Genomic DNA, 25,047 nt, shown 5'->3' with positions numbered 1-25,047 from the left:
TTATTGTAATGGGTGTGGAAGTTAGCGGTAGATAACAATAAAAGCACAGACTTTGCAAAACTGAACATTTCTGGAGCCAAAATAAACTTTAGTTTTGCCCCCAATTTAGAACCCAGAGTTTAAATCCAAATGCCTGAAATTATATCCTTTTGTTCTCCAAGATCTATCTTCAGTCTCCAAATATAGCAAATAGATATTTTTGCACAAATGATCTTTTATCTTCTTAGATAACATTTTGTATTCAATTTTTTCCCAAATTACATCAAGTGAATTATTTTTAAAATGAGACTTAGAACACTCCCAATTTCTCTAGTGTTTCATCTAATATCAGAAATGTGCAGTCCTATAATAATCCTAAAACCACCTTAAAATCCTTAAAGCTGTGACTTTTTCCTATGTACATAAGGTTTTTGTCATAATGTACTTTGTACATTGTCACATCTGAATGTAGTTAAGGGTTATAATTATATACTGTATGGGAAGAAAATACATGCTACATGAAAACCCATGAATGTGATGGTGGAAGTATCGTGAGAGGGAATGGAAGGTAGGGAAAAAGGCGAGAAACAAAAGTGAAATTCTTCAAGGCAAAATTCACAAGGCATTTCACAAGGTATACAAGGCATTTGGTGAGAGGTGAATCACAGCTAGTGCCTTTTAATGCAGATTATACTTTTGAACTCAGAAAGGTGGAACAAACCTCGATGGGAAGAAATGAAACCACAAAAGAAGGAAATGAAAATGAGTACATCGGTTATTTGAATAAGTTCCAGTGCCCAGAAAAAAGAAAAGAAGAGAAAAGAAAAGAAAAGGACTCATAGACGTAGTGTACTATCTTTGTTACAACCTTGCAATCTCAGGAAATAGTATAAAGAAGACTAGAGATAGACAAATATTTTTTTCCCCTCAAGTATATTTTAAGGCAGATTCTGGAAAATATAGACTGTTTCCTTGGTGTTATCCCCTTACAAAATTATTATTAAAACCTAATAAGATTTATTTAGTTTCAGAAAATCAAATGTACAAGTAGAAGTTGAGGGGACCTAACTTGGACAATCATTTCCCAAGATAACTTGATGATTCAAAACAATGTCAGAGGCTCAGAAAGCCTATGTTCTTTTAGCACTGGATGTGCTGCTGATACTGGCCAAGCCATCTGAGTTCTCTTAGTCTCCTGTTTGATAAGATGCATACAATAACATCCACACTTCTTGACTCAGAATTATTGTTGATAGCAAATGAAATGTATGAAAATACTTTGTAAACTGTAAAACACCATGGAAAAGCCAGGAATATTATCATCAATACACACTAAAAAAATGATTTTTTAAGTTACAGGGAGTCAACACCTGATGTAACTAATATAAAGCTATGCCACCATGAGTGGCCCTAATAGAATAGCGGTGAGGGAAGTGATCCTTTTTTCATCCTCACTGGTCAGACCACACTGGTAGAAAACCTTAGAGGACATGATTTCCATCTTCCTTTGTCTGAAAGACTGGCAATGGAGAAGAACCATTTGCCGTACTCTTTGCAGAGAGCAGAAGCAAAACAACCAGATAGAAATGACAAGGAGGGAGATTTCAATTGCTTAAGGAATTGACTATAAATACTTTTAGTGGTTTTTAAATCCACTGACATCTGTTCTCTATGTGAAAAGCACACTCTTGAGATGTAGACTGTACAACACACACAGCCCTACAAGGCAGGAACCCCTCTTCCCCACTGTGAGATGGATGATTTTCATGTACATAAATCTGTAGAGAGGATCGAGAGTTACAAAGTCCATCTTAAACGGCCATCCCACAGGCCTGTGAAGAACACTGTCTTCCTCCCTGACCTTCAAGAAACAGTTTTCTAGAGTGGGCACTTCCCACCTCCAACAACCTCTTCCTCTCGTTCTATGAAAACTGCACCTAACACTTAGGGAGTGAAAGAAGGCAAATAAAAGGATATCCTTCATCTATTCCCAGTGACCTCAACTTGGAAAATACAGCAATGACTTCATCATATTCAAGCATCCATATACATTCAAAGACCTGTGACTTTATACAGTCAAATGTCTGCTTGTTTTGAATAGAATACTTAAAATTGAGAAAAGAGAGACACACAGACAGTAAACCAAAACTCAGCTATGAAATCTGATGGCTAAGGAGAAAAAAAGACTGTGGGAAGTATCTATCAGATACAGAAATCAGCCATCACACGGAAGTCGCTATCAGCTTTCTCGGTTCTGTACTAATCAAAAGCCAAAGGGCAGGAAAGCAGCCGGATCCGTGCTAAAGATTGTGTGCAGAGTGCCGACTTGTCTGGTGGCCAAAGTGCGGCCAAAGAGGGTGCCAAAAGGTCATTACTGCTCCTTGTGTTTTCATCCTGGGAGAACTTGACGGAGTTGCTCCAACTGAAGCCTGCCTGTCTCACCAGGGGTTGTTGAAATATTCTCGCAAGCTCACATCTTGCCATAATGTGAAGAGTGCTGAATTCACATATGGTGTTAGTCCTTTATCCAAGAATTCTACAAGCATGCACAACAAATAATGAACCCATCCGTAAGTTGAATTAACTCTTTTAATTATGTTACTTGAATTGTCTGTTTTTCCTTGTAAAAAGAGTATTATTTGAAAATCATATTAGAATAGGTAAATCCACAAAGTTTATAGGATTTGGGAGGGAGGAAGGAACAAGGAGCAATTATTTAAGGGGTAGGGGATTTCCTTTTGGGGTGATGAAAATGCTCAGAACTAGACAGAGCTGATGGTTGCACAACATTGTGAAAGCACTAAATGCTACTGCCTTGTTTACTTTAAAATGGTTAATATTATCTTACATGAATTCCATTCAATTAAAAAAATATTAGAATGGGATTGAAGACTCTGAGAGAGAAGGGCCTAATTGATTAGAAAAATCAACTCCCGACCCATAAGAGATACAGCATTTCCTTTTCTGTATTTCTCATAGAGAAAGTCTGCCACAGTCACAGTCAGAGGCTATGAAATCATCTTTCCCAACCCAGAGAAGATTTGGCCATGCAGTTAGTCAACAGGGACGGTTCCTCTGGGGCCTGGCAGTTGGCATTTAACGTCTTCCTTCCTTTTGAAGCTCGGAAGACAATGGAAATACTGTCTTCCATTTTCAGACTTGTCACAACTCTCACAGAAAATCCCCATGAAGAGGTTTTTGTCCAATGTACTGACTGAAGTCTGGCCAATTGTTATTGATATTGTACTTTTCCTCAGACTGATTTATTCAATGACTTATATCTATAGGATTCATTAAACAAAACCTATTGGAATTCATCCAATCTATCTTCCAAGTGCAGACACTTCCCATAAAAGGAAAAACAAAAAAGACAAAAACACTAAATTCATAGAAAAAATATCAGATTTGCAGTTACAGTGGGGGGTGTGTGGATTGAAGGAAAGCAGTCAAAAGGTACAACCTTCCAGTTATAAGATAAATAAGCACTTGGGATGTAATGTACACATGATGACTATAGTTAACACTGCTGTGTGGTATATAGGAAAGTTAAGAGAGTACATCCTACGAGTTTTCATCACAAGGATAAACATTTTTTCTTTTCTTTTTATTGTATCTCTATGGGACGACAGATGCTAGCTGAACCTTTTGTGGTAATCATTTCACAATATATGTAAATCAAACAATCATGCTGTACAAACTTATAGTACAGTGATGTATGTCAATTACTTCTCAGTAGAACTGGGGGACACAAAAGAAAGATGTGTTTGAAAGGTATGTTTCGTATCACATGGTGTGTTAACAAGTGTTCTCCAGAGAATCAACAGAATACATACATACACATATATATATATATACACATACATATATATATATATAGGCATACCTCACTGTATTGCACTTTGCTTTACTACGTTTTGCAAATATTGTGTCTTTAACTAATGAAAGGTCTGTGGCACCCTTTACCGAGCAGGTCTACCAGTGTCATTTTTCTAACAGCATTTGCTCACTTTGTGTCTCTGTGGTACATTTTGGTAATTCTTGCAATATTTCAAACTCTCCACCAGCAAAAAGATTATGACTCACTGAAGGCTGAGACGATGGCTAGCATTTTTTAGCAAAAAAGTATTTTTGAATTAAGGTAGGTACTGGTGTTTTAGACACAATACTTTTGCACACTTAACAGACTATAGTATAGTGTAAACATAACTTTTATATGCACTGAGAAACCAAAAAATTCATGTGACTCACGTTATTGCAATATTTGCTTTATTGCAGTAGTCTGTAACTGAGCCTGCAATATCTCTGAGGTATACCTGTATAAATACACACACACACACACACACACACACACACACACAAAGAAATTCATTATAAGAAACTGGCTCGTGTGATTATGGAGGCTGAGAAGTCCCAAGATCTGCTGGAGACCCAAGAAGAGCCAATGTTTCAGTTTTCAGGTTGAATCCAAAGGCAGGAAAAGACTGAGGTCCCAGCTCAAAGCAGCCAGGCAGCAGGTCTTCAGTTGACTGGGAGAGGCCCACCCACGTTAGGGAGCGCTATTGCTTTATTCAGTTTACTGATTCAAATGTTAATGTCATGCAAAAACACCCTCTCAGACACAGGGGCCACATATCCTTTGGTCCAGTCAAGGTGACACATAAAATTAACCATCACGCCTGGTCACAGAACTTTGGACTGAACAACGCATGCCCCATACCTCCCAAAACCAGGCCTTACCAAAAAAAAGTAGAAACGCAAATATTTTTTGCATGGAGAATGTAGATCATGTAGATCCTTTTTCCTTCTTATCTGTTTATTAAGAAATGCATCCAGGGCTTCCCTGGTGGCGCAGTGGTTGGGAGTCCACCTGCCGATGCAGGGGACATGGGTTCGTGCCCCGGTCCGGGAGGATCCCACATGCCGCAGAGCGGCTGGGCCCGTGAGCCATGGCTGCTGAGCCTGCATGTCCGGAGCCTGTGCTCCACGGCGGTAGAGGCCGCAGCGGTGGGAGGCCCGCATACCGCAAAAAAAAAAAAAAAAAAAAAAAATGCATCCAATAAAAATATTCAAGTAGTCCCCAAGCCAAATGAACCAGTTAAAATAAACTACATTAACTTTATTAGCTTTGGATAAGGGTGTAACTGCTTACAAAAATAAAAACAAGAACAAGAAAGGAGAGGGTTCCTAATGGCATAAACCACCTTCTTGATAATTTTTCATACCTACAGAAATGTCCAGAGAAGAGCAGGTGAAGAACTGAATGAGGACGGACACTGGAGAGAGCTGAAATAATGTGGACTAAGAACTTCTGTTGTCATGTGTTAATGTAACTAGTACACCAACAGACAAAGCATATGAGGTTCAGGGCCAGAACTCTGGAGTGAAACAATGTGGCTAAGTAAAACAATCTCACCATGCTCAGTGATTCTAAGCAAGGTTTCAAATCTCTCTTGGTTTCTTCCCTTGTAACATAGGAAAGGTAGAACTTGCTTCATATGGTATGTGTGTCGAATAATTCAGATATTATTCAACATAGTATAAATGCTCCATAAACATCAATTATCTTTTAACTATGTGGACATTTTGGAAATTTACCACACACACGGCTAAAGAGTTCTCTTTCAAGACTAAAGACTTGAGCACTTCAGATGGGCCACAGGAAGGCAGGCAGAAGTCACAACACAGCTTCACTGTAAGATTAGATTAAGATCCCAATTAATCTACCCAAGGTTACAAACTTATTGGAGGCAACACGGCCACAAGGAGCAGAGGCAGATACAACCTGTTTCCATGAACCCCAGAGTCTCTACCAAGGAGCGGCACAGGTTAATGCACTGCCCACACAAGAAAGGGTTTCGCCAGATACAGGAGCCCTTGTCCTGGTGTGGACGAAGAAAGAAAACATAAAGAAGCACACACCAACCATTTCTAGGTCATTAATGGAAAGAATGAACACTCACCTCAAGCTACCCTCAGCAGCGGTCAGAGGGAGAGCAGAGTCCATTCCACGGGCCTCTGAACTGCTTCTCAGCCTCATCCACCAGCTTCCTGGGAGGTCAACTTCCCCATCAAGGTCCACCTCCAATTCTGCTTAATATCCTTAGTGTTCTGATACTGTGTGGTCCAAGGACACAAGTCCACTGTCCTACAGTGACCATCTTCAATCTAAACACAGCATTCCTTACACTTCTAGTGTAGCTTTCATGAAGTAAGCTTCCCATCCTCTCTGTGACTAGATCAGACCCACGGACAGAGTACAAAGGGGTAACGTCCAGGCAAAGAGTTTTAGAGGCATTTGGAACAGACTGCTGCTGCCATCCTCTTTCAATGTTGTCTCCTTCACTCACCTGTACTGATGTTTGAAGGACTCTACCAGAGACAATTACTTGGAGAAAGACAGGATTTTGTTGCTAAAATTCAGATATTCCAGAGAAAAGAGACCCTTGAGTCATTTAACATGACACAATTTGAGAGATAATGAAGAACAGGTTTTAGGAGTGAAGGAAGATGAGAAGTAGGAGAGAAAAAACAAGCACCGGACGCCCCGCAGCTTGGTTCAGGGTTCAGGAGCACCAAGGAGAGACTGAGTATCAGACAAAGTGATGATAAAAAGGAAGAGAAAGACTAATCTGGAATTGGATGCAGGAGAACACCAAGAAAGGACCCCTTTGCTAAAGAGCAGTTTTCCCATTGTTCTTTCCTCATTAAGCAGAGGAGTCAGAGTACACCTTGTGGATCACAAGAGAGGGAACATAATAACGTCCTACAAGGTTAGTTGATAAACAATCCAACGTTTTATGACATGAGGGGAGGAGTGATAATGGCTTTTAAGTGCCACATAAATTTTGAATGGTTCTTCAGCTCTAGTCTTAGCTGCAGAGCATTGGATCATGTTATTGCCCCTCTCGCACACAGCTTACCTACACAACTGCACTTTCTTGGATATGCCTCTTTATATGCAACTTGAGTCAATTAATTCCTAACGCATCAAAGCCCAAATTTTGCTGTGGGCCTGTGCCATCTTGAGAAACTAGCATCCTAGGATGTGCTGAAAATAAGGCTACAGCCCCTCTCGCCTACCACACATACTCTGTTTTAATGGAGGAATTAAGCTCAAGGATCTGAGTTTCTAGTATACCAATAAATTTTGATTCAGGTAGCACCACATTAAACAGAACACTGAGATTTTAAGACAGGAACTTTCAACAATCTCTGTGATTTAGAGCTGTACATCTCAAACATTAATGTGCATACAAATCGCCTGAGGACCTCGTTAAACTTCCGTTTCTGATTCAGTAAGTCTATAGTCCTAACATGCTCCCAGGTGACGCTGCTGATCCACAGTCATACTTTGAGTAGCAAGGATTTGGAGAACATGGGAAGGTAAAGAGTGTCAGTTTGCAGGTTGAGTAGGAGTGACATTAATAGTTACAAAGAAACATAGAGTTAGAAGGATCCTTAGTGACCATAGCATGCAAGCATCCTTGAGATCATTCAAAAAGTCACCAGTAGAGAAAGGAATCTTCTAATAAGTTTTAATTCTCAGGTCAACTTCTGGTGCTCTGAAATGTAAAATCCAAAATGTAAACTTGCACATGTGAAACCAATCGACTCCTTCCCGAAAGGTTCAACAAACTTGAAAGTTAGAAGGTTTTCATTCTTAACAAAGGAACATATCAAAGTTTGCATTTCCCACTATAGTTTTATCCCTTTCAAATCTCTGGTGGAAAGCGGTAATGTTAAGAGTGCAGGGAAAGGGGGTTTATTGAAAACTAAAGACTAAAAAGATATTATCTAATTTCACTGTCTGGTTTCATTAATAAGGAAAATTATCCCATTATGATTTCCTCAGGGTCACCCAGCTAGTCATATAGCTAATCACTGGAAAATGTGAGATGAAAATCACTAACTCTTAACTCCTAATTCATTGCTTTGACTTCTACAGTGTTAAGTAAAACTTTCCATGTTTAAACTTTATTTTTGATGAGTATTTTACAAACTTGACACACAAAAATAAGAGAAACGGGTTCTAATAGAGGTTTGGCATCTCAAATGGCTTACAAGCAAAGGGCAGTCCTGATGACCTCTTTATATGAGCAGCCAGCTAAAATCAGTATGAAAGTCGTGTCAATTTATTCCTAAGGTAACAGAACCAGGAGCAAGAGCCAGGTGCTTTATAAAATATATTATCAGTTATGGGTCATTTGGGCTTGTAATAAGTGTTCCGAGGAACAAAATGAAGATGAATTTATTGGGCAAAGCCAAGCCCCAAGGGAACTCGCTAAAGACAGGGGTTATTTCAAAAACAAGAATTGTGTTGTCCAGTACCAAGGAAAACTGCTAAGGATGCTGCCTCTGCATAGAAATAATGTTCTTGTATTTGTGATACAAAGAATAGATTTGATAAGGTCTGTTTAAGACCAGGTAAGAAACTTGAGCCCTGGTCCTGTGGGAAAATGTGTTACAAATTAACACATTGGATAATTCTCTTTATGCTGAATTTATTGCTCTTTAAGTCTTTAAAGAAATCTCTTAATTATTTTGATCTTCCACACCACTGTCAAACATTTTGGTGCATAGTTTTTTCAAATCCTTGAAGTGTCTGCTTTGTATATCTTGTGGAATACTTATACAAAAACCCAGTTCTGGATGGCAAGGACAGATACAGAGATTAAAAACCTATCTCTTACCCTTAAAACACTCAAAGTCCAGTTGAGGAAACAAATATGTACACAAATAGCAAGTGGAGAGAGTGGGGAAGCTGGTCTTGCCCTAGTATAAAAAGAGATAGTCTCAAACTTCTAAGATGGAATGCTGTATAGCCAAGTAGTTAAGAAGACAGACTCTAATCTTAGATTCTCTGTGTCCAAATCCTGGCTTCTCTATTTACTATGTGACCTTGAGCAAATTACTTAACTCACATGTCTCTCAGTTTCCCCATTTGTACAATCACATAATAATAGTACCTCCCTCACAGAGTTGGTATGAAGATTAAATGAATCAATATATGGAAAGCCTTTAGAATAATGTCTGACACAGAGTGTTACCTAAGTATAAGCTACTTTAATTACTGTTCTGAAGAGGGATCTGTTCTATTCCCAATGACTTCATTTATCATAGAATCCTCCCAGAACCAACAGGGCAAGACAGCAAATCAGAAGAAGGGGATAGTCTTAATTTGGTCACATAGTGATCTACTACTTGCCATGGTCTTGGGAGTAGGGAAACAGTTCATCTCCAAATGTCACAAAAGTTTGCTTTGCGTGGTTAACAGTTTCTCACTCAGGCATGTGAACTAAACCAATTGCAGTAAACTTAGTATATTTCCAAGCACTGAAAAGACTCATCCCAGTGAGCTAAACCTGTCACCGGAAACCTTGGGAAGGACTTCATGCTCAGAGCAGGGTTGATTTACAGTAGCGGGAAAAAATAGAAGGGAGAAATATTAAAATAAAGTGCAATCATGTTTCTATTTAAAAGTGGTCATTGCCAGCGCATCGCAAAATATTGCTGGCCAGCGACCAGAAAGCTGCACCTACACAGCTTCCAGCTGTGGATCCCTGGAACCCTCACCGTGATTACGCAATAACTCTCCTAGTTGGCACCACTGGCAAACATCTAGCAAATCTTATCGATCCACAAACACGCACACAAACATGCTCACACTCTCACACACACACTGGCAATTTGCTTAGCCCTTGTATCATTAAGACACTTATCCTGTTCAGGATGGTCAAGATGATCTTTTTCTTTTATAACTACTTTTAGAAACTATTTTTTTCTTTTACTCTCTAAATTGAAATTATACACAGGTTTATATCCAGCCACACTGAGCTCCTCCTAAATCAAGTGCCGTTTAACTCATGCACGTGCCTTTACTTTTGCCATTTAACATCTGTACACCTCTAGAAGAAAGACTGTCTACCTTTAGGAATAGCCATTAAAAAGTGAATGTTTGAGAGCTTCCCTGGTGGCGCAGTGGTTGAGAGTCCACCTGCCGATGCAGGGGACGCGGGTTCGTGCCCCGGTCCGGGAGGATCCCACATGCCGCGGAGCGGCTGGGCCCGTGAGCCATGGCCGCTGGGCCTGCGCATCCGGAGCCTGTGCTCCGCAACGGGAGAGGCCACGACAGTGAGAGGCCCACACACCACAAAAAAACAAACAAAAAAAAGTGAATGTTTGAGATTCATTTATGTAGTACCCTTTTCTGAGGCGCTCCTGGTACAAAATGTACCGATAATAATAATATCTTAACAGTAAACTTGTGGCAAATTGAAGAGCTCACTTTGGTGTCTAGATTTGTATAATAGAACATGCACCGGAGCAGGAAGACTAGGTGTCGAGTATCAGCCCCGTCGCTCAGCAGCTGCCCGCCTACCCGCCCCTGGACCAGACACTCTCTGTTCCTCAGTTTGCCCATCTGCACAATAGGAATTAAAGATCCTGTCTAGCCTGGCTCATAGGATTGCTGTGGAATTTTAATGGAAATATTCATGAAGGGATTTGTAAACTACCCAGCACCTCATGTATGCCTGCCGAGTCACTCAACTAAAACAAGAACTTATTTTAAATCCCATGGAAGCAACTCAGAAAAGAGGCAATGTGTGGGCCTCCATTTTCCTTTCCTTATTGGAAACTATCTTGGTCACTTCTGAAATCAAGTACTTTCTCTTCCCAAAAAAACATTCTCAAAATATTCTACAGCATGCCTATGAAAGACAAGATACTAATGGAGGATTAAATTTCGTGCTTACAAACATACATTGTTTGGCAATTTAGATGTCACTTAAAAGTCAGTGATGGGCAGGAGAGAGAATACAGGGAACATGAATAGCGTCTCCAAGACTTTCTGTGAATAAGACCGGAGGGAAACTGGGGAGAGGTCAAGGAGTTTATAAAGACAAAGAACAGGGGAAAATGATAGAAAGACTGAGATTGACTTACATGTATCTATTGTTTCTTCCTTTAAAGTTCTGCTGACAAATGAGATCAACTATTTTAAACCTGTACTTATGTTTTTCTCAGTATTGTATCCTCAAATAGAAAAGAGCAGCCATGTAAATGAACAATTTTAATAAAATGCACTAAGTGCAATGACAGAAAAGCACAAAGGAGAGATACTTAACAGAGCTCTTAGGGATCAGGAAAGGCTTCTTCAAGAGGGAATTCCTAATTTAAGCCATCAGGGAAATAACAATCCTCAAGAAACAATACCCTTTCCAGTTGGAAGCAACTCTTATTTTCTCCAATAAGCTTTGTAAAACTATCTTCCACGCTTCATGTAGAACTTTGTCCACACCCAGCACCAAAGAAGAGGCTTAAGGGGCCTCCATCTTGCTTGCCATTGCAAAAAAGTTTATTTTAATAATCCACAGTATCTGGGAGAAAAGTCATTTAAAATTAATAAGAGTGTACACATAGTGCCTTGAGCAGGTCAGAGAAGTTCCGAAATACGTATCTAAGCTTCTAGTCTTAATTGGAGAATGACTAAAACCTTAGTGAAGTTTATTTAAACCTCCATGACTCCATTTATCCCAGAGCAGAATTATCTTAGTACAATAATATGGGGTTGATCTAAGAATGAATTAGTGTTTTAATGTGTTCTGAAACTCTAGAATAGAAAGTTTTTAAGTAGAATTCTTTTTTTTAATAATCCCTCCTGCCCTCAAAATCTTCTTCAGGTGGTTATTTCCAATTCTGTTCTGTTTACAATCCTTCTACAGGTAAGTAGACCAAAAAATACACATTTGGACATAGCAAGCTCAACTACATGCACACAGTGAATTCAGATTTATTGGCGTCAGTGGATGCTGGAAGAGGAATTGTGAAGAAACAAAAAAGAATTCAGGTCCCTATTCTATATGCAGCCCTGCTGCTTTGCAATGAACTGGGCTACCGCTTTCAAATCAGCAATGTAGGTATCTTATTTAAGAAAGGAATTCATCAGAAACTCATTAGTAAGGCAGTTGATTTGACCCTGGTGCCTGATTAGTAATTTGTTCCTAGGTACTGTACCATAATCAGAATTTAATGTTTCAAGGACCACAAGAAGATCATCTAGAAAAAAAATTGAAATTTGGTTCTGATTTTCCCACTAGTATTCAATTCTTTTGAACATACGTGAGCCCCCTCTGTGTGCTCAGCCTACTAACACGTAACTGAGAGCCCAGGGAGTAAAATCCTGACAGCTACTATTAAGGTAAAAATGGGGTCACAGAATTCATTTTCAAAGTTTCTTTCCAGTTTATTTTTTTTTAATTAAATTGGCACTACCAAATTCAATGACATGGCTACCCTGCTGAGTTCTGAGCCCAGAAAGCTATTGTCTCCCTGGTCTATGTATCCTACTCTGCTCTAATGTTTCCTATAATGCGACTAATAACCAACCACCAGCAATAAGTGCCTTGTCATCTCATCGTTGCACACAGCAATAGCTGAAGCAGTGACACTGACAAATGAACCTGGGTAATCACTTTGGATTTCTTTGTTACATCTCACAGCGTGAAGATGGCTTCTGCTCAGCACGTCCCCCAAAAAACAAACAAGTGCTATTGCTGTCTTCTCCATCAATCTCTCCTTACTGTGTCATTCAAACCCCTGTGCTGCCCTCAGTACCACCCATCTTCTCAGAAAAGTAAAACGTCCCAGATCTTTGAGTTTAGATCTTTGATATCCTTCGCCCATTGTTCCTTTGCCAACTGTATCTCTAAGAAAGAAATGAAAATCCAGAGAGTGAGGGATAGAAAGAACGTGAACTTTCTATACTTTCCAGGCTATTTTCCTTAGGAAAAAAAATAAGCTCATTAAAATCCAGTTGAGTCTGACATATTCCCTTTTACCTTTTCAATCTTTTTATAGTTTCAAATCATTAACTATCAGCATGAAGCTCAAAGGTAGCTCTCGCCAGCTATGAAATAGTGACACATCTGACAATAATGCTTTTGAAGAGCCTGTCACACTCTCTCCCCAAACAAGTCTCATTAATGCTCAAACCGTCTTTCTTTTCTCTCTGCTTCTTTTCTCCTGATTTCTCTCTAATTAGCTTGTTTTTTTATGTTCCCTCGTTCCGCAGTTTGAGCTTAAAAAAAAGGAGGTGGATGTCATTTCCATGAACCCCAAGGCCAAGTTAATCAGCAGAATTAATGACGCTATTACCCATTAGACTGGGGGCAGTGGCACTTAACTCCAAGCACCCAGCGTTCACCCTCTACCGTGCGTCTTCCTTTTACTCTGACAAATGTAAACTGTTGCTCTCTTGGAGCAAACTCTGAAGTTCAACCTGCTTGTAGAGCATTTCTTTTCCTCTTCAGGATGTGAACTGGGAGGAGAAACGTAGCCACCTCTGTCTGCAGTGTCCGTGCTGAGAAAGTATCATGCCGTTACATGAGGATGGATAAAAGGAAGTCTCAGGGAAGACTGGCAAAGAGTCATAACCTGGCATTTCCTGTATGACTCGCCACAATCGATAATTCCGGACTATAGAACATTTCATAGGTGCAGCATCACAGAAAAACGCCTCAGTATTTTTAAAAGTCATACTGTGGGGCTTCCCTGGTGGCGCAGTGGTTGAGAGTCCGCCTGCCGATGCAGGGGACACGGGTTCGTGCCCCGGTCTGGGAAGATCCCACATGCCGCGGAGCGGCTGGGCCCGTGAGCCATGGCCGCTGAGCCTGCGCATCCGGAGCCTGCGCTCCGCAGCGGGAGAGGCCACAGCAGTGAGTGGCCCGCGTACCGCAAAAAAAAAAAAAAAAAAAAAAAAAGTCATACTGTGGAAGTAAAAGATACATAGAAATTTAAACCAGCAGAGAGTTGATTTGATAAATTTTAACAAATAAGCATGATTGGAGGGTGAATAATTTTTGAAATTCATTTTCAATGGATAGAGAAGCAAAGTCTTCAAATTGTTGTTTCCCCTTTGAACAGGACTGAGGAATAGCATCCGTTTGTGCTAAAAGTCAACACTAACACAGAACCAAGTACACATTTTGTATTCAAAATGCTTTATCTTAGAAGCATCTACCTAGAACCTGTCAGAAGAACAGGAAAGTTTCTACCTTTCATAACTCAACAAAAACATCCTCTATTGTTTTGTTTAAATTTTTAATGATATTGTGATCAATATAAAGATAAAGAAGGCTAACACAGATTTATCTGGGCACTCAAGTAGGCTTCCAAAGGATAAAAATACCAAGACTATTTTGGAGAAGAGACTTGCTTTTATCCTTCTTCAGTTATAACTCCACCCTCATCTAATATAAAAAGCTTTTTGGTATCAGTTGGTGGGTTATCTTCGCCTAAAGAGATCATTAGAAGAAAGACTTCTTTTTAAGTGAAAATCCTGCCCTAGCTGAGTTTGAAGTATCTTGAGCCAAAAAAGAATGCCTGTGCTTATGCCTTCCAGCCTTTCCTTGTCCTTCACCCTCAATTTAGTCTACAAAATATACCTGAAAGGCTATTGGCAAGAATGATAATCCTAACATTGACTTTATTCTTTTGCCATATCTATTCATGGAGACAATACCATTCTTGTTAAGTGGTCTTTCTTTCTTTCTTTTTTTTTTTATCCTGAATGGAAATCCTCAGGGCATTAAAAAAAAAACTTTGTCAATAGCTGAACTCAAACTTTCAAGAAAAAAAGGTTAGGAAGAAAATGACATTTCAATGGTTATAAATGAGTTTTGTGTTACAAAAGGGCATTTGCAATACTTAGAAATGAAAAGAAAGATGTCTGCAATGCTTGGGAAATACCACAGTTAGCATAGCCATCTTCAAATATCATTGAAAATATAAGCCATCCAACTTCCCTTTGATGTGTAGATAATCAGCAGGTGTAAAATAAAAGAAAACATATCATAAAAATTAACAATAAAGTTTATTCACATAAAAAGGGGAACCCAAACACTTCATTCTAAGAGTCAATGTAGTGCAGCAAGCTTTGTCCCAAATCTGAAACTCACGGAATAAGAATTGTAGTCCCAGCCTTCGAACCTCTCAGAATGATTATGGAAGAGCAAGAGGTGGGGATGGCAGTGCAGATTTTACCATCTTATTTGCCTTATCTCTATACAGTGAATAATAATAGTATAATGTGAAACCGTGTTATTGGTAAATGAAAAATAGAACATAAAAACCATTACAAAGATTTCTAGGACATCATTCAAAAATTTACATACACACACACATACAATGAGAGTTGTATTTGTGTGTGTTTATGTGTTGATCCTTTGTCACAGAGAAATACTCATTTTATCCCATGTCTTCTTCCTCTTGCCTCTGTACAGGTAATGCAAGATAATGAACTTTGGGGGATTTCTGAAATGTTTTTATGTGAGGTTCTCGTCCTAAGTGTTCTCATAGCATTCCCTAGTTATCTTGTAATATTTATCTCATTTGTCTCTCTCTCTGCCCCATTAGAAAGCAACAAGGCCGACAACTGTGTTGTTTTCAGTTGTACCCTACGTATCCCATAGAGTGTCTGACCCACAGCTGACATGAACAATTTGTAGAATACACACGTGGGAGAAAACTGAGTTGATCAATTTAAGCCTGAAACAGCAGTGATAAACCTCATGTTTCTTATAGATTCACCTACAATTACCTCCAGATTACCTAAAATCCCAAGACACATCTTAGAATGCATAAAAGTATGGGGTGTTTTTGTAGTAGTTTCAGACGAGTAAAGCTGATGGGAAGAATACAAGCTCCAGTTAGACATATTATTTCATTAGTTACCTTTTTATCCCTGACTTCTTTTCATATTTAAAATGTCAATAATGCAAACAAAAAAAAATTCAGGTATCTGTGCTTCCATGTTGGTTGCAGCATTATTTACAATAGCTTTACAATAGCCAAGATATGAAAACAACCTAAATGTCCATTTATGGATGAATAAATGAAGAAAATATTATATATATGTATAAGAAAATATTTTTATATATATATATGTATACATATATGTATATATGTAATATAATTTAGCCTTAAAAAGGAAGGAGATTCAGCCATATGAAACAACATGGATGAACCCAGAGGACATTATACTAAGTGAAATAAACCAGACACAGACAGTAAAAAAACTGCATGATCTCATTTATATGTGCAATCTAACAAAAAAGTCAAATACACAGAAGCAGAGAGTAGAAGAGTATGGGCGAGGAGGAGGGGGAGACAGGGAGATGTTGGTCAAAGGGTAGAAAGTTGCAGTTATATAGGATGAATAAGTATACAATCTAATGTACAGCATGATGACTAACTTAATAATAGTGTACTGAACACTGGAAATTTGCTAAGACAATAGATTCCAAGTGTTGTCATCAAAAAAAAAGATAGTAACTATGTGAGAAAATATGTTAACTTGACTGCTATAATCATTCCCTATATATGTGTATCAAATCAGCAAGTTGTACACCTTAAATGTATACGATTTTGAAAAAGAAAATTAAAAAGGAAAATATTCAACTTTTTTTATTTATTTATTTTTTTTTTGCGGTACGCGGGCCTCTCACTGCCGTGGCCTCTCCCATTGCAGAGCACAGGCTCCGGACGCGCAGGCTCAGCGGCCACGGCTCACAGGCCCAGCCACTCCGCGGCATGTGGGATCCTCCCGGACCGGGGCACGAACCCATGTCCCCTGCATCGGCAGGCGTACTCTCAACCACTGCACCACCAGGGAAGCCCTTCAACATTTTTAATTAGGATTTTTCCCAATTTCCAAAAGAAAAAAGAAGCCCATTTCCCAAAATCACTTTACCCGACTTGAGAAAAGTGTCCTCAACCCTGACTATGCATTAGGATCATTTGGAATATTTTAAGAAATATTGCTGTTTGGGCCTCACCCCAAAGATTCCAATTTTATTGGGGGCTGAGGCATTGCCATTCTAATGTGCAGCCAGGACTGAGAAGAACTGTCCTAGAAAAAGATGATGAACAGGAGTCTCCATTAAGAAATAACATCTTTACATTGGGTTCACCCATGAAGACCCCAGATGCTGTGGGGAGTCAGCACTTTCTTTCACAGGGGACATTCACCCTTTCTATTTCAACTCTTATGACAAAGACTCCATAGATAATACCCAAGATCACAGTAAGAGGTATTAATGAGTTCACATCCATACATAATTTTTACCACTGGGACAGTGGCATAAATTTTTCCTTTCCAAAGCTGGCGGGACATCAGAATCACCTGAGGAACTTCTTAGAGATGCAGATTCCAAGGCACCTCAAGTGATTAATTAAATCAAGAGTCTCGGGTAAACCCCTGTTATGCATTTTTATCAAATTACCAAGGGATTCTTACATGTTCAGCTTGTTAATAGTTGTTAGACCTGCATAGGTAAAGGCATAAGTATATCATAAATATATAAAAACATCTATTTCATTCTGAAACCAAATTCTTTCCATGGTATGGTAGAAAGGCTGTAGTCTTTGGACTCCAACACATCTGCATTAGAATTCTAGCTTCACAGACGCATAGCACAGGGAGATCAGCTTGGTGCTTTGTGACCACCTAGAGGGGTGGGATAGGGAGGGTGGGAGGGAGATGCAAGAGGGAGGAGATATGGGGATATATGTATATGTATAGCTGATTCACTTTGTTATAAAGCAGAAACTAACACACCATTGTAAAGCAATTATACTCCAATAAAGATGTTTAAAAAAAAAAAAAGAATTCTAGCTCACCATAACTAAGTCATGTGCCCGTGAGTAAATCGCAATTGAGAAAATGAAGAAAACAAGAATATTCTTTCAAGGATTGCTGTGAACTGTCAGGCAGCATAGATCACAGTATAGATGACCAATACATGTTTGTTCCTTTCTCCCCCTTCCTATCCTATATAATGTGACCAGTAGAAAAAGAATAAAGGAAATAGGTAAAATAGATATGAAGGCTGACATATAAGAAAAATAAACATAGGATATGAAGAACATGTGAATTGTTTCCTTTAAATCTAAATAATTTCCAATAATTAAAGGGTAAGAATCACAACTAAATTCCTCTGGAATTCAAACCACTTACAGATTAAACTATTTTCTGAACTCAGGGCGTAGCCATGTTTAGTTGATTTTGACAAAGGATTTGGAACCACTTCAGAAACTATGACTCATAACAAATTCACAAAGGCAAAAAAAAATTTCCATTTGAAATTGCAGGTGCTGATTATAAAAAAGAAAGATACAGTAAAATCGGGTCTCTCTACCTTCTAGTGGTTTTTGTAGTTTGTTCTTCTCAGGGGAAAGGAACTTTATTTATCAATAATATCAAAAGTCAACTTTCCTGTGAAGCTTCTCCTAAAAATTCTCTTCTAAACAAGGTGAGTTCAATTCAACCAGTGTTTACTGACCAACCATATGTTCTGGCCACATAAATGCCATAAATATTCACTCTGTACTCCCAGATTACCAGGAATATGCCTCTACTATTGCACTTTCACATCATTTTGTAAATGTCTATTTCCTTGTTTCACTCCCCTACTAGATGGTGTGTTCCCCCAAGACAGAAACCAAAGCATATTTGTCTTTAAATTACTCTTGCTCAACACAGTGCCTGACACAAAGTGCTTTTAGAAAAAAATTGGAAGGAAGAGTGCTAACATTATTGATATCTAACAACAAAGTATTGTGTACTCAAATTACATGTAGGTATGTATCAAGCATTGGACAAAGACCAATCCTATTCATAAAGCAAAAAAAAAAATAAAAGAAAATCTAAATAAAATATTAGCAAGTTGAATCTAACAGTACACTGAAAGAATAACTAATGAATCATTACTAAGTGGTGATCATGTCAGGAATACAACAATGGTTCATTATTAGAAAATGTATCATGAAAATTCACCATATTAAAAGACCAACGGAGAAATATAATATTATCTCACCAGATGCTAAGAAGGCATTTGATAGAAAGATACTCCCATAACATGATAAAAATTTAAACTCAAAGTACATGTCAGCTTCAAGGTTAATAGTGAATCTCCAGAATCATTCCTGTGAAAGTCAAGGACAATAATAAATAGTAATTTCTGTTACTAACTCCATTATTTAACATTTTAATATATATATACAATTAAACACTTTTTGAGAATATAATTATGGGAAAGGAGGAAGGTAAAATTACCATTGTTTTAAAAAATGATATATTTTTATGCCTGAAAGAAGCAAAAGATTCAGCTGAAAAAGATGGGAGAAAAAAGTGTTGACAATATCGAGGAACTGTGAGACAACCTCAATCATTCAAATATACATTTAAATGGAGTTCCAGAAAGATAGGAAAGAGGGAGAAAAAATATATATTTTTTAAAAATAATGGCCAAATATTCTCCAAATTTGATTAAAACTATAAATTTAGTTTCAACAGACCCAAGGACAAGGAAGATAAAGAAAATGACACCTAATAAAAAAGAAAAAGACACATTATAATAAAATTATTTCAAAACAGTGAAGAAGAGAAAATCTTAAAAGCATCCAGAGAAAAAATGGTGCATTAATTATGGAGGAAAAAAGTAAGAATGACAGCATACTTATCACAAACAATGCAAGCCAGAACACAGTGGGGCAACAATTGTAAGGTACACAGCTGTCAACCTGGAACCATAGACCCAGAGGAAATGTCCTTCAAAATCAAAGGCAAAATAGAAACACTTGCATATATACAAAAACAGAAAGAATGTATGGCTGTCATACAAAATGATAAAGGAAGTCCTTCAAGCAAGAGGAAAATGATATCCAAAGGAAATTTGGATTTAAGCAGAGGAATGGAGAACACTAGAAATGGTAAATATATAGGTGGATATAAAAGGTACTTTTCTTATTTTTTAAATCAGCTTAAAGGATAATTGCTTAAAGCAAAAATAATAAAATGTACTGAGTTCATTCCATAGGCAGAAGTAAAATGTATGACAAAAAATAGCACAAAGTGCCTGGGGAAGTGAGTAACAATATATGGTTAGAAGATTCTTACACAACATGTGAATTGATATAATTCTAGCAGGCTTTTGTGTGGAAACTGACATGCTGATTCTAAAATTTATAAGGAAAGGTAAAGGTTTTGGAATAATTTTTAAAAAGAAGAACAAAGAGGACTTACATTACCTGATTTCAAGACTTATTATAAAGCTACAGTAATCAAGATAGTGTGGTTGCCATAAAGATAGACGTATAGATTAATGGAAGATAATAGAGTTCAAAAACAACAACAAAAACTGACACATATACAGTCAATTGATCTTTGACAAAGTTGCAAAGCCATTTAATGGAAAAAAGATTATCTTTTCAACAAATGATACTGAAACAATTAATTAGATAGCTATGTACAAAAAAGAAATGAAATTTGACAACTCACAACATATATAAAATTAACTCAGATAAGAACATAGAACTAAATATAAGAGCTAATACTATAAAACTTGTAGAATAAAACACAATGTTAGAGACCTTGTGCTTCGCAAAGATATTTAAAGTAGGACACCAAAAATCATAATCCATAAAAGGAAAAAATTGATAAACTGGACTTAAAATTAAAGTCTTTTGCTCTTCAAGGAACCATATAATGAAAATGAAAAGGCAGGACACAGATCAGGAGAAAATATTTGCAAAATATATACCCCCAAAAAAACTTGTACCTAGAATATATTCTGATGTTGTACAACTCAATAATAAGATAAAACAATCCAATAAAAACTAGGCAAAATATTTGAAAAAACTCTTCACCAAAGGAGATATACAGATGGCAAATAAATACATAAAAAGATGTTTAACATCATTACTCATCAGAGACAAATTAAAGCCACAATGAGATACCCCTATACACCCATTAGAATGATTGAAATTTAAAGGTCTCACCACACCAGAATAAACTTAATACATTTTTTCATCATAAAAGCCAGGAAACATTAAACGAAAAGACTGATAAATTGACTACATAAAATAAAACACTTCCTTACAACGGAAAAATAAAAGCACTACAAACATATTTGGAAAACAAAGTCAACCTGGGAAATATTTACAAAACATATGACAATGGGTTACTAGACTCAGTATGCAAAGAATTCTTACAAATTATGTTTTTTAAACTCAAGAGGATATAAACTGGCAAGTCCCCAAAGAAGAAAGTGATCAACAGTAATATAAAAAGATGTTCTTTCTCAGTTATTATCAAAGAAATAAAAAAGCAACTAGATAACATATTAGTAAACTGGCATAATGATTAGCAAGCTTGCAACACCCTACTAAAGGACATAAGAGAAAAAAGATGTGAATAAATAAATGAATAAATGTTCTCTGGAATAGAACTGCATTATAAAAACATAAACTTCTCTTGTCATACACTAAATTCAATTAAAACATTATAGAAATTTATTCAAATGCCCATTCAAAATCCCAATTAAATAACTTGAAAACTTGGCAAAATAGAGTTCAAAAACATTCCCAATTATTCTTCAATAAAGTCATTGGGCCAATAAACTGGTCATATGGTAGAAAAATATTGCCAATTGTTCAGGACAAAAAAATATTCATTTGGAGGAGAAAACAATAATGCTGGAACATTACCTCATTTATTTAAAGAGTAAAATTAAGCCATAAAATTGCTAGCTGAAATTTAGGAGGGTTTTTTGTTTGTTTTAAATAATCACATAGTGGGGAAAATCTTTTAGCATATCATAAAAACTCAGAAGCATAGAACAAAAACACTGACAAATTTACCACATAAAACCAAGAACTTCATTATAAGAGGAAAATGAAGCGTACTGAACATATTTTTTAAATAAAAATACAAACTGGGAAGTAGTATTCATAAAGCATATGACAAAAAAATTATCTTTAATATGCAAAAAGCTCAAAGAAATTCTTTAGAATAAATAATGTAATATGACAAGAATAGGCAATTACTCAAAGGAAAAAGTTAAAAAATGGTCAGCAATCATGAAAAGATGTTCTTTTTTATAACCAAAAGAGATGCAAATTAAAGCAACTATATACCATACTAGTAGATTGGCAAAGGTAAAAAAATATCAAAATCTGAACTGAAAAGGGAATAGAATATCAGGCACTTAAGATTTGTTGATGAAACTTTCAATTAATATACCCTTTCTAGAGACCATTTTGGCTGGCACCTAAGCAGGAAGAAAGGAAAAAAAGGAAGAAGGGAGTGAGGGAAAAAAGAAAGAGAAAGGAAAGAGAATGTGTTCTTTCTCTCTTAAACTTTAATTAATTACAGGATAAATAAGGCAATATCCTGCAACCATTAAAAGTAATATAGAATCTTTCTTGTCATGAAAAAATGCTCAAAATCAGTACAAATATACACTATAGGTAAATATATATATAAAGTACAGTATATATAGTGTGATCCCAATTATTTAAAATGGTGTACAGGCACATATGTGTGTATGTAGGCATTCATAAGAGATATCAAAAAGAGTTTTCATCAATAGATTATCAGTGGTTATCCCTTGGTGAAGTAATCCATGTGGTTATTTTCATATTAATCTTTATACTTTTCTAATAGTTTGAGTTTTTAAAATAACCAGCATGTTTCAGATTTAAAGTAATAAAACTATTTTTTAGATATGACTCATCCAGTACAATTAGAGGAATTGTTTAAGAGTAATGTGGCAACTGATTCAACTTATCACATATATAAAGTTACCTAAAAACATGTTTTCTCTGAACAATCCTTCTATTAAGTTCAGTTTCTTTAATCCTCTCCCTCTTCAGAGAAGACAGAGGAAAAACAAAAAGCAGGAAGCATTTGATAATACTCCAAATATGAAAGAATATTTCATTTTATTTTTAGTGGTTTTAGTAACTGAATTGTATTTTGGGTCAACATCCCTTTTGATATTTAAGGAGAGACAAAATAGAAGGAAACTTTAGTATGTCATCAACATGTTTCAGGTATCATTTGTGTCCAAGCAAAACAAAGCATTTGTCATAGCATGCAAAGGAAAGGAAAGACGTATCAGAAAGCAAGACAATAAACATTTATCCCCAGTAGGTGGAATGGAAAACATGAACGATTCTAAAGGTAGAGGTAAAAACAGAAAACAGTTGAAAAACCAAAGTCACAAACCACAGCACAGGATAGATTTGGAGGAGTAGTCTGAAAGAATAGTTTAAATAAAGTAAAACATTTATAAATCAGTGTTCACAGCCAGCGTTCATTCATTCATCCCTTGGTTCAGATCCAATCAGCTATTATCTCCAGGTGCAATATTTGGCACTGATACGAACATTAAAATTAAATATTTATTGGTGCCTTAATATTATCACAGCCTTATTCCAACTATGACTCAGGTTTGTGTCTATCAGGAAGTGCTGTATGAAACTTAACCCTGATCTCCCTAAAATACAAGAAATGTCATCACAGAGATCTTGTTTTCATTTCTAGGGTCAACTCTAGGAGGCTGGCTGTCTTTTATATATTAGTGTCTGGCGATAGCATACTCTTTTTTTTTTTTTTTCAAATAAGCAGTGTTACTAGACACAGCTTTATTACAAGTATGCTTTTACATTTCTTTACACACATTGCCAAACGGGTACCCCTACCATTCACTTTTTTTATTTTTAATATTTAGGTTAATCTGGATTATTTTCACTTTAAGGTAAATTTAACCAGTATGGCAGATAATGACTCTCCTAAACATCAGACACTTCAAAAATAGATATTCTATATAACCATTCATTTAAAATGCCTAATACTTTCACCCAGCCATTCTAATTCTAGAAATTTCCACTAAGAAAATCATGGTGTAGGTATATAAAGACTTATTTACAATTTCCAGTACAAGATTGCTTTCAACAGGGAGAAAATAAGATACGAAAGCATATTAAATGTCCAAACAATAAGAGCCCAGATAAAGAAATTTGGATACAAATATTCTATGCTGCCATTAAACTCCATTGAAGTTATCCTTCTTTAACATGTCAATTTTCAGAACCAACACATGTGGTAATAGCTGGAATCTCTAGGGTAAAGGAGTTCCACAGCTCCCTTTATGGCTTTGCCTTTGAAATGTTTGATAATCAAAAGCTGACATCCATTCTATGTTACACATAGAGCTGAGTGGTGTGGCTGGTATTTATAACTATAACTTGAGTGCTATCCTCAAATCTACTACACATGGTGGCTTGAGTAACCTTTACCATGTAAGTCCTATTGCCTTGTGCCTCCTTCATTTTGAGTTTTGATCCAAGAATACCTTCCTGGCCCATCTTTCCCAGTTGGTCAAATTGTAAAATCAACCATAAAACATCTCAGATTGGTCCATGTTTTAAAGTGAGTTTGGGGGATGTGTGGGCACATATTAATACAGAAAAAGCTGTGTGCGTAACTCAAGCTGCCATATTGAGATGGCTGCTTATAAAGGGCACATATATGGAGTGGTTTTGATGTTCTTCCAAAGGCTGGCATCACATTATCTAGGTCACACTATAAGCAATGTACCTAGAAATTGTTCACTCCTAAGTTCTGGATACAGAAGATATTTTAATCTGAAGTTGATCACAATTGTAAAACAAGTGAAGTAGAATTACACATGCCACATTATTGCTCATGATCCAAAAGAGATATAATTTTCTCTATCATGGAAAGTAACAAAGAAGCCTTAGCTCAAATTTAATAATTACTTTGTAAGGTCACAGGATGAACATGTTGATTATGACTGGCTTCTTCTTAAAGAACTAATTCCATTGTAAACCTCTGATGCAAATTTTTGAGCCAATTATTTGGAACACAAATTTCCAGACAATCTAGATTCTGGCAGCAGTTCTGTGTTTACTTAGTTTGGTTCAAGAATTCCATTTTACCCTTGCCACTTCTTCTCATCAAACAACTGGTCAAATTACAACAATAGCACAGACTACGTGATATACGTTAGTGAAGTACTGAAAGAAACTTGCCTAGTTCCTGTCACTCCATATTCAACAACTGTTAACGGGAAGCTATTTTCAGTCTTGCCTTGACTGATTCCAGACTTATTTGGGAAAGAACAACATAGAAGCAGAATACCTGGATTTGAATACAACTTACTTCTATGTGGCCCTTGAGACTCAGTTTCCCATCTGAAAATG

The sequence above is a fragment of the Grampus griseus genome (genome assembly GCF_964374135.1).
Source record: "Grampus griseus genome assembly, chromosome: 10".
NCBI classification, from domain to species: Eukaryota; Metazoa; Chordata; class Mammalia; order Artiodactyla; family Delphinidae; genus Grampus; species Grampus griseus.
The sequence above is the reverse complement of the archived record's forward strand: the minus strand, read 5'-3'. Positions refer to the sequence as shown.